The 12,067-nt window shown below is 35.9% G+C and overlaps 1 protein-coding gene across 1 annotated transcript in view; it reads left to right on the top strand.

The window, feature by feature from the left end:
* Positions 1–10,594: 10,594 nt before the first annotated feature.
* The window catches only part of aft (cap methyltransferase 2), a 62,810-nt gene continuing 61,337 nt past the window's right edge, over positions 10,595–12,067 (top strand). Inside the window, exon 1 of the mRNA XM_081764185.1 lies at positions 10,595–10,853. The gene's annotated coding sequence lies outside the window, so the exon portion shown is untranslated. The remainder of the gene's footprint in view (positions 10,854–12,067) is intronic.

Consider the following 12,067-nt stretch of genomic DNA (forward strand, 5'->3'; position numbering starts at 1 on the left):
TCAATTTGAATTTCATTCGCTCTCTCTTTTATTTCTACTCAGTGTAATAAAATAATTGTTTTTTTTTTTTTTTTTTTTTTTTTTTTTTTTTTTTTTTTAGTCACGAATAATAAATAAATATTTTTGTCAGGAAACCGTAAAGAAATTAAGTGAAATTTCAAAGAAAATCAATCTTGTGTAGATAGGTTCTGTATACAAGGTCTTAAATTTAAATATAAAGATAAGCAAGAAAAGTTCTGTCGCTTTTTCACTCACCACCTTCGAACATCGATATGTCACATAACCTGGAAGATCAAAAATAGTCCCCATCAGCACCGACGACCTTCTGAAAACGTTATGGAAGGCCATGGAATCCATCGCGGTAGAACTTGGTGGGCCGTCAAACGAAGAAGGTATCAGGTGCATTTTGGACTTTTACTAGGGATTTGAACTGGCGTCCTCTAAAGTGATTGTCCAAAGAATGGAACAGGTGATAATCGGACGGTGCAATATCCGGGGAATATTGTTTCCCATCCAAGGCGGAGAATGGTGTCCTGAGTCATCCTAGCCACGTGGGACTTGGCTAGCCGTAAACGAGGACCCATTTTTAAACTCAGAAGTGATGGCTCCAGAGTTTGGAGTTTTTCTTGAGAACAGCTCAACTGCTGACACTACACAGTTGTATTGATACTCTGACCAGTTGGTAGCAGTTCCCGATGCACGATGCACCAAACACACGGAAGAACCTTCTTCTGGTAAAGTGCTGGTTTCAGCTGTTTTGAAATCATTTCATGGGATGCGAACCAATGATGACGGCGCCGTGGAGCTTCGTATAGGACCCACTTTTTATCACATGTTAACGCCCTGTTCAGAAATGGCTCCGAAACAGTAAATAAATACAGGCGACTGCCGCGCTGCCTTCTGACCCGGAGTCAAAACATGTGAGACCCATCGACCCAATTTGTAGTGCTTCCCAAGTTGATGGATATGCTGCCGAATGATTTCTCCAACAGTGAATTGTAATCCCAGTTCCTCTTTGTACATGTGTTGGTCTTCTGGTAGGTGGTGTTTTCGGGTGTTTCGTCATCGTCCTTAAACTTGTTAAACCATGTTGCACTGTCCGTGTCGTCACGACACCCTTACCAAAGGCCTGGCATATCTTCTGTCTAGCTACAGCGGTGTTTGACCACCATTTGAACTCGTTCAGCATACATGCTCTTTTGACGCTCTGTGGATGTCCCATGTTCCCTCTGTCTTTACGCAAGTTGGCGGTGTAACTGAATTGCCACAACCAGGTAGTATGTTGGATATACCAACACCAACAACTGACGTTCGCCTTATCTCCACTCGCATTCAACTCACGGTGTGAGGTCCAATTGAACACAGACCTCCACGAAAAGGGACAGAACTTTCTTGGTTACTTTTATAGTTATGCACAGAAGTATAGCGTTTGGTCCCAGGCAGTAGTTCTTGATTAAGCATAATAAAAACTATCTTGAATATAATTTATGGATAATAATAATAATAATAATAATAATAATAATAATAATAATAATAATAATAATAATAATAATAATAATAATAATAATAATAATAATAATAATAATAAGCTAAAATAGTGTTTTTAGTTTTCCAGAAGGAAACCAAAATTTTCCTTTCAGGCCTCAAAAACACTAGCAGCAACACATTTTTTTTGGCTTTGTACATTGTAGCTGGCCCCCCCTCAAAAACGACGGGCCCCTCCTACAAAAACCTGCTGGCTACACCACTGTCCATTTATCACAATTATCACAAATGATACCATTCCTTTCTATTCTACACTGAACAAGACGTATCTTGACTAATCGGGGCCATATTAGTAGGCACTTTATTGGTGTGCAAGTATGATGACAGCCTTAAGACTACTCTACAACATTCTTAATATTTTATTCTGATGTCTGATAATTCCTATGTGACATTAGTCATATAGCCTATTTTCTATTAAGGAACAAGACTTACTAGTAGTCAAAGCCCAGATTTAAATGTCTGGAACATTTTATTATAAGTTCATCAAAGCTTGCTCATGTTTAACACATTAAACCCTGTAAAATTCTTATTATTTTATTCTGATATTGCCAACTGGTATATAGCATTAGTAGCTCTAATTTCTACTGAATTAGGCCTACTACTAGTGAAAGTCTAGATTTTAATACCTCTTCATACCCATCATACGTTTTTCTAGAGCAAAATGAAATATATATCTCAGATACTCTCAGCCATAGTGAAAAAAATAAAGAACAAGGAGATATCCTTTCACCAAAATTTCGTTTACCGATATTTCTGTGCTGCAAAATTTCGTGCACCGAAAGTATCAGCACAGAGGACGAGGTTGGATTGCTTTCTTCAGTAAAAGAAAGTAGTATCTCTTGTTTGTCAAATATGTTTTCAAGTTATATTTTAATATCGAAAATCTACTTTATATTAATATTCAAAGTCTAGTTTTCATTTTTGTCATATTTTTCCTTTGCCATTTTATCGTTGCCTACTAGAGTTACGAGTAAAGATAAAGTAAAATGTGAATTTTATTATGACTTATAGTAGTACTGGCTCAAGTGTCATAAAAATTTTATATAAAATTAGTAAGAAAAAGTTATATAAACTAGTGAGAGAAACTAGAATTAAGGTTAATGGTAATACCATCAACAACTCTGGCAATAAGTCTAAAGTAATATGGAATACTGTAAAAAAAATATTAAAAAAAAAACTCTGATAACCAGTTGAATGCCTCTGAATTTAATAACTTTTTTGTTAACAAAATTGAAGAGATACTGGGGGAAGTTTCATCATATCCTCATAATAATGAGTCAAGGTTTTTATTTAAATAAATTGTCCAAACCTACTACTACGGTTAATTTTCTTCCAGTTGAAGTAAAAGATATTGAGAAAGCGATTATTAAAATGAGTAGCAGTAGATGTGAGGATATTTATAATCTGTCTTATTATTTTAAAATATGGGTTAAATTGCATAACGGAACCTTTAACTCATATTATAAACTCTTGTATATTAGACAGTTATTTTCCTGAATGCTTTAAATTAGTGAAAGTAGTACTCATAATGAAGAAAAAAAGGAAATAAGTCTTCTCTTGATAACTATAGACCAATTTCATTGGTTCTAGTTATATCTAAAGTTTTTGAGATTGTTTTGAATGAACAGATTGTTGACTATTTTGAACATAATAATTTATTTAGTAATTCTCAATTTGGACTAGGTACTGTCAAGGCTGCTGTTTCATTTTTGGTAAATTGTGTTTCTGGGTTGGACTGTAAAACTTTTGTTCATGTAAAACTATATGATTTATCAAAAACATTTGATACTGTGTCTCATGATATTTTATTACAAAAACTAGAAGTCTATGGTTTTGATAATGCAGCTCTGTCACTTCTTCATTCGTATTTAAATGGACGACATCTGAGAGTTGTTTATGAAGTGAAAGAATCTAACCTATTGCCTGTTAGACACGTAGTACCTCAGGGATCTATTCTTGGCTCGATTCTTTTTATTATTTATATTAATGACCTTCCATACAATGTCGCTTCACCCTTCGTCAATAGTCATTTATTTGCTGATGATCTCAATATCTGTGTTAACTCACGACAAAAAGACAGTTCAATCTAATGATAGGTCGTTACAGAAAAAAATAATGTCTCTCGGTTCTGCCATGTAGGCTAAACGAGACGGTGATGATAAGAATGAATGAAATGGTAGAATGAGAAAAGTAGGAGCACATGGGGAAACCCCGAGAAAACCCACACACACATGGTATTTGTCCAACATAAAGCCCACCTGGCAAAGTTGGGATCGAACCAGCGACATCACGTACAAAATGTCAATGCTCTACCACTGCAGCTCCGGAGTAGAAAAAGGATTTCTATAGGAGTGGTTGCGTTTTTGAACTGAAGCTATACATACTGTACTTTCTTTTCTCTATAGGAAAAAGAAAAACAATTCGAGCTGTAGATTTTATGATTTTTTAAAATACTAACTAGGGAAAGTCACGGGGTGTTACACTGGCTTCGCATCGATATTATGCTCAGTCGACGCATTTTTACATATGAAACAATTAGGTGACCGAAGAAATCCTCGATCGTAAGCGTGTTCGAATTATGAGCGTTTCAAAATTAAACAGATTTTGCAGAAAGTTTGAAGTACCATTTCTTGAGATAGGCGCTTCATTCTTGGTATCGGGTGTAAGATCAAAACGTACGCATTTTGTAAGATAATGGTTATTATTTGGAAGAGGATGAAGACTTATGGAGTTTTACATCTTGCAAATTGCCTCCCATTTGGCATATTGGGCCAGTGGGCTAATAAAATGTATTTGCTACCCCTATTCGACTGTAGTATCATTCAAATATTACTTTCCTGTGTAGCCACCTTCAAATTGAACAATAATATTTGTCTCGAAAACGCTTTGCCAGTCGTGCAAAATTCAATGAAGAATGTCGTGGTATTCATAGTTAAACTTGTGATGATCTATATTGTAGTGTTCTTCCCCTTCTGTAGTTAGGAGTGAGATTAATATTTTCTTAAAAGACTCTGTCACCAATATGTTGTTTTGGCCGGATCAGCTGCTCAGCAAAAATTTTGCACTCGGACGCACTACAACATAGTATATGTGGAAAACGAAAATCAGGTTATTGTTAAAATGAAGCTAAATCAAATAAACTATCCACTACAGGCTGGCATTGACAGTGAATACAAATATTAGTGTATACGACTATATTTCATTTGTAGTTAATCATGAGAAAATGGCGATCCTAACAGCTCGCGTAGCGCCAGAGAAGCCTGCCGCGGAACAGACATGAGCGGTACTCCGAACCCTGATCATCGCTAGCCATGTGCTTAGTTTTCAGTGAATTAGAATGTCTATTCTGGAAAAATATTGGTCAAACTCCAGGGAATATTCTAAGACATTCAACGACAAAATAGACAGAAAAACTTAAAAAAAAAAAAAAAAAAGGTTAACGGGAGTGCACGCTCAAAGTTGTGAACCAGGTGGCTTTCATTCTCGAGAAAACCGCTGTTTGCATACATCATCGCTAGCCGATTGTTTTTTTGGTTATATTTCTCGCGGGATATCGTAAAATATTGCCTGAAGTTTGGCCACTATTTTCAAACAATCGCCATTAAAATCCGTTGAAAAATTTTAAAAAATGACTAGCGGTGAAATATTGAAACACCGTTTTCCACAATGGATATCATCATGTTCGTGGGTTTTCTCGGGGTACTCCCATTTCCTCCCTTCTTCTCATTCCATCAATTCTTCCAACATCATTCACTTGCCTTAATCACCGTCTTCCTTAGCCTAAAGGTCATAATCGTTGGATGTTAAACTGAAATATTTCATTTTCCCCACAATGCACAAAGGCCGGCTGGGTTGGGAGTCCAGTTCACGTTAGTTCCGGTGCAAAGCGTTTCGGAGACAAATATCATTGTTCAATGTTAAGGTGACCACACAGGAAAGTGACATTTAAAAGACAATGTGGTTAAATAGGGGTGACAAATAAATGTTATTAGCCTACTGACACGGTGTACCAAATAGGAGACAATTTGCAAATTTTCAGACGTCATTACCCTTCAACCCCTCCCCAATAAGTTCCCTTATCTTGCAAAATGGGTATGTTTTGACCTCATCATTCTGTCGAGCACCCAAGAAAACACCCCAGTACCAAAAAAATGGTTACTTCAAACTTTTTTCAAAATCTGTTCAATTTTGAACTTTTAACGCTCATAATTCGTACACGCTTGCGACTGAGAATTTCTCCGGCACCTAATTGTTTCAAATGTCAAAAGGAGTCGACTGAGCATAGTATCAATATGGAGTCAGAGTAACATCCCACGACCTTCCGTAATAAATGAAATTAATTCCACTAACGGGTTCAGGCAATTATTCGTGTACATATGAAAGTTCAGAAACATATACATATAAATTATTTTCAAGAAGATACTATATATGTTACCTAAGCAAATTAAGTTTCAGCAAGAAATAAGTAAATAAATAGATAAAAGGAAAGAAGAAAAAGTAAGAAAGAATACATATTACATATTTAACGTTCAAAATGTTCGTCAAAATAACTATATTACACGTGTGTATAATATTTACGTGGCAACAAACAGTTAAAAATTGGAACGCGATTAGCTCTTTCTTCAAATTATTCTTCTTTCTCTTCGCTTCCTTTGGCTCTTCGACATTTTACTTTGAGTTGAATTCTTCTTTCTTTTATGTGATTCCTTCCGTTTCCCCATTTTCCACTTTTATTAATTATAATAGTTTTGTCACAGTTCACTGGTTCCGCTTATTAATTATAATAGTTTTGTCACAGTTCACTGGTTCCGCCTCTGGACTTCAAATGCTAACAAGGAATTGCCCTACTACTGTGACTCCAACAGTACACATGCAAGTTTGGCAACGAAGCATTATGGCGTCGTGCGCAAGCATGAGATTTAGCCACTACAACTATTTCCATAAACATAGAATAATATTTGGGTAAAATGTAAAACTTAACAAGAAAAATTACCATACAATATCCATATTCCGTAATGAGATAACTACTTGTAAAATAATTTGTGCTTGTAAGTAAAAATTTCATAAAACTGAGCACAGGAGTATCAAAATCTAACAGCAAGCGCCATCTTGCGTACTCATCTTAAAACTCATCAAGTTTTCCTCTTATATGTTGCTTTTTTAGATAACAGAATACATAAGCACAGGAAATAGTATCTTATGTTGTAGCTGACGCATAACTCTATTTTAGAATGCAATACCTATAATATGTGTCATTTCGTTACGCATTGGTTAAGGTAATGAACTAATGCTTATACTGACTTCTGGGTGGTGATCCACCTTAAACATCACCTCAGATATTATTAAAGACTGGTGTACTTCCAACTTGATTTGTATTAAATTCGAATGCAGAATTTATATATACATATATATATATATATATATATTCCGCAACTTTTTTGTGGGTTTTCATTTGATAATCATTTGAACTGGAACGATCATATCCTTAAAGTGGAATCTAGAGCTAGTAAAGGAGTTTATCTAATACGTAAATTAAGATTGTACGTAAGTTTAAAGGTACTTAAAACTGTTTATTATGCGCAAATTCACAGTCATTTAAGTTATGGCACGATACTTTGGGGTCATCAGTCCTCCATCAAAAGCCTATTGAAGATACAAAAGATATGTGTAAGATTAATGCTCGATCTCCCTAGTCGTGCACATTGTAGGTCAAGCTTCGTTAAATTAGGAACACAAGAGGAAGATGAAGGGGGAGATTCTTGATGTATTTGTGTTTCATCGACTGGCGAAAAGTTTTCGACCGAGTCAATTGGACGAAACTTCTGAAAATACTTTAAAAAAATCGGAGTCAACTGGAGAGATCGACGACTCATTCAAAACCTGTGCATAGGACGAGTGAAGTTGCGCTTGAATGAAGGAGAAACCAATAGTGTGGAGATTGGAATAGGAGTCAGACAAGAAGGTAGTTTGTCGCCCAAATTATTCAACATTTACAGTGAATGTTTAACGAAGGAAACATTAATGGGAATTGGAGATTTCAAGATTGGAGGGCAGATCATTATCAGGTATGCAGATGATACGGTTATAATAGCTAAAACCGAAGAAGGACTACAGGAGATGACTGACAAAATAGTTGACACTGGAAAATTGTATGGAATGGAAATTAACATGGAAAAGTCGAAAGTCATGAGAATATCCCGTGGAAACACGCCCTTACAGATCAGAGTAGAACAAAGAGAACTTGAAGAGGTTGATAATTGCAAGTATCTGGGAAGTATTTCGACGAGGGACGCTTACTGCACCAAAGAGATCAGGTCAAGAATTGCTATAACTAAAGAAGCATTCAATAAGAAACGATCACTCTTAACTAGCAGGCTCAATATTGGACTTAAGAAGAAGTTGGTCAAGTGCTATATATGGAGCATTGCACTCATTGGACTGTATAGTTCAGAGCAGGCCCGTATCCACGAGGGGCTAGGGTGCCCACCAAATTTTCACTGCCCCCTAAAATTTTCACGGTAGGCTTGCAAATGAACTAACTATAATATGGCTGGGTCGGCCCCCCTAACTTCTACCGGGCTCCCCCAACACTTTTGGGCTGGCTACCGGCCTGGTTCAGAGACTTGGACATTACGGAAGATAGAGAAGAAATATTTAGGGAGTTTCGAAATGTGGTGTTGGAGGAAGATGGAGAAGATAAAATAGACAGAGAACAACAAACGAAGATGTTTTAAAACGGATAGGAGAGAAGAGGACACTTCTAGCCACCATCCTTCGTAGAAAGACCAATTGAATTGGACACATCTTGCGAAGAAATTGTCTTCTTCACACCGCCATAGAAGGAAAAATGGAAGGGAAGCGAGGAATAGGAAGAAGAAGAACACAGCTGATAGATGAAGATAGGAAAAAATATTGGCAGTTAAAAGAGGAAGCTGAAGATCGTTAAAAGTGGAAAAAACATTTTCAGGCCCTAATCTAAAAACTTAGAAAAAATAATCCTTATTAGTCCTAGGACCTGCCGAAAGGCAGAATAGTTATTAATAATAATAATAATAATAATAATTATTATTATTATTGGTATTAGTATTATTATTATTAATTTTTTTCCTACTCATCAAATGAATCTCTTTCTTATTTACTAAGAACAAAACAACAACTTATGAACAAAAAAAGCTTAGTGTTAGTAAATAAGAAAGATAATTATTTGTTTGAGTGTTGGTCTGCAAGCACAACGGCAGCACTAACATGTAAGAAGCAAGGCCTAAATACATCTGAGTATGATGAATTCGAAAAAGAAGTGACAAACCAATCCTGCTAGCAAGCAAATTCTATTATGTAAGTATTCATGCCTAATCATGAAATTGTTTTAATCCAGTGATGAATTGTCCGGCCTATAAGAAAAATTTGATTCCAAAATTTTCAGGGCTTACTGTCGACGCCCATGCTTAACACATTAAACTTGCAACATCATTATTTTATTGTGATATCTGATAACTGCTGTACGACATTAGTAGCTCTATTTCCTATTCAGTTATTATGCCCTGGATATTAAAATTTAGCCTTTGACTACAATTACAAATAGGCCTAATAATTTATTAGGCCTATTTGTAATTGTAGTCAAAGGCTAGATTTTAATATCCAGAGCATTTTATCAAGGGCGTCGATGCTGGGGGCTTGCCGGGGGGACCTCCCAAAACTCATGTGGGCCCCCATGTATTTTATGAATATGTATTTTTTATTGTTATATGTATTGTTGTATATATATATATTGTTTATCAATGCCCCCCCAAAGTTACAGAGAAATCGGCGCCGTTGCATTTTATTACAAGTTCCTCAAGGTCTACCCACGCTTAACAGTCTGACTCAACTCCGCAATGTCCTTATTATTTTTTTTATACCTGATAAGTCATATAAGATAGTAGCTCCATTTTCTGCTTAGGAAGTAGCCAAAGCATAAATTTCAATATTCTCGTGAATTTTATTACAAGTCCCTTAAGGGAGCTTATGTTTGCTATCGATGAGCTTTTGTCCGCCCCTGTAGTAGACTGGCTGTGCCGGTGAGCTTACACCGTGTATGTCCGCACCCGGTAATTTTATAGGGTTTAATTTGATTGGCTTGGCACATACGGTATTTCAAATTTTTTTTTGTAGATAATAACAGTGGCGGATCTAGAAGGTAGAAACTAGAGGGCGAACCAGAACCCAGACTACGATAGGTATATCATGAGTTTACGCAAATCATTTTAATCATTTACCGCCTTATGTAGAGTCTTTTTAACATGTGATTAGCGTCATACTAAAGGTCTGACTACTGCAGGAAAAATACTTTAGTTTTCGTATGCCACTAATCACGCGTCAGAACGACTCTGCATAAAGCCCTTCATGTTTACGCACGTCGTTAAGAAAAAAATAGGAATATTTAATGTTTAAAAAATCCAATAAAAAATAGAAGGCAACTCTTTCTATAAACTTTCAAAAATATGAATAATACTTCAATTATTCTTGTCACACAAATAATTTGTGTAGGCCCCCGGCCCCGGGTTAGATCCGCCATTGAATAACAATGAATTATTTTCTTATTTAAAGTGCTGTATTATTATTATTATTATTATTATTATTATTATTATCTGCTCTTTAACGCTTTTATTGAAGACAGTTAATATATTTAAAACAATGTTTTTTTTATCTCTTCCTAAAAAGTAAGACTTAAAGATAAATATTTTTATCTCTTGTTTTATCTCTTTTTTTGTATCTGTGAAGATAGGCCTATATTTTCTGATTCTTTTCTAAGCATTTAACTTTTTTATATATTAATAATAATAACGTGATCAATACGAACAATTGTTTCACAACTTCCGTGTACCTTCCTGAAGCTAACCATTCGATTTACATATCGAGAAATACGATTTTGTCCTATATTTTCGCAAAGCTTCATGCATATGCGATCCTTTTCCTGCAGCACTGAAACAGAAAGGAATTCGGCTAGTGTTACCAACTATCAGTTAATTATCGTTGCTTCTTATTTATAATACTATAAATAGATTTTATTGGTAATAACGTTCCTTAAAATATTTAGTATAACCAATTTGCGATGTGTGGTATGGAAGTCATATATTTGGAAATTGTAACTAGGGTACAACAATGTTGGAAAAAATATACACTATTTTACATGTAGCAGTTTGCAACCTTGTATTTTGTGAGAGTATCTGTTCTCTACCGTGATAACGACGGTAGCATAGCTGGAATGTTACGTTATAGTTTTTCTCCTTCCTGTTATTGACACAGTAGTGTGTCACTGCATAATATAGGTAAGTTCCAATTCCTTTTGCATCACTAATTTGTTTCTGAGAAAATTTTGAGAGGAACACAGATGAAGAAGTACGAATACAGGTTACCGTATGCATCTATCGAGTATATCTTCCAATTCTTGTAAGTGACGTTAACAGGTCATGGAAGTAGTGCATTTTATTCTTATTATACTGTTTTACGAAAATAACATTAATATGTGCTATACAAGACAGCATTGAAAGGCAGTGTACCACGTAAAAGAAATATAAATACTTATGTGGTTATATTATTGCTTGTTACTACTGTGTTACTTTGCAGCGCGAAAATTCCGTGGAAGATTTGTTTAACTTAGAGATTAGCAAGGGTTCAAGACAGCTTATGCTGTGCCGTTTTTCGTGAAATATGGTTAAAAACATATGTATTTATTACTATAGCAGCATTGCTTTATTCTGTACTTATACGTTGTTTAGGTCAATTACTGTTTGGCGCCGTTTAAGTCCACCCTCAGCGTCTTTGTAATACTACTGCTGAATTTCTGATAGGTGAACATTTCAGTATGTTTATTCAAATGCCTGCTTCAGTTGGTATCCTGACGGAAAAACGAGAATTAACAAATTGGGTGTAAACTTCCCAACCCTAACCCTAAGCTTGCCCAACCCTACCCTACCGTACTCTACTGTATTCCTTTATAGCGGAGATCTGGGTTCGATTCCCGGCGGGAGCGAAATGTTCGGATTCCCCGTTAATCTGTAGGTCCCGTCTCATATAGCCTCGCTGCTGAAACGGATATTAAACTCATAGTTGCGGCTTTACTTATCGATGATTGGAGCGTGTGTTTTAAAGTTTACCCCAATTAAATTAAAGATTCTGTTCAGGTTTGTACACACCACATTTTGTAAAATTTACAGGTAAAATTCAATACTCTGCATGGAAAGACCTGTTCATAACGAACAAATTCTACAGGCGGCAGAATTAAACAATACAGTTGTACTTTAGGTTTAAAAGTGTAATTACTAGTGTGGAATCATTGCAAGTGCTTTGCGACGGTAAAAATAAATGTGTGTATGAAAGACATCTCTGTATTTTATGTTTACGACGGATTAATCCACCGTCGCTGACGCGCCTGTTCCCTTTGGACGCACTTGCGCTACTGCGCGGATCCACCAGCTTCACCCTGCACTGATTCGGTTAGATGGCAATCGTGCTGTAGTTTTTATGACACGCCCGGATGCTG

Source organism: Thermobia domestica, chromosome 7 (genome assembly GCF_964235325.1).
Source record: "Thermobia domestica chromosome 7, izTheDome1.hap1.1, whole genome shotgun sequence".
NCBI classification, from domain to species: Eukaryota; Metazoa; Arthropoda; class Insecta; order Zygentoma; family Lepismatidae; genus Thermobia; species Thermobia domestica.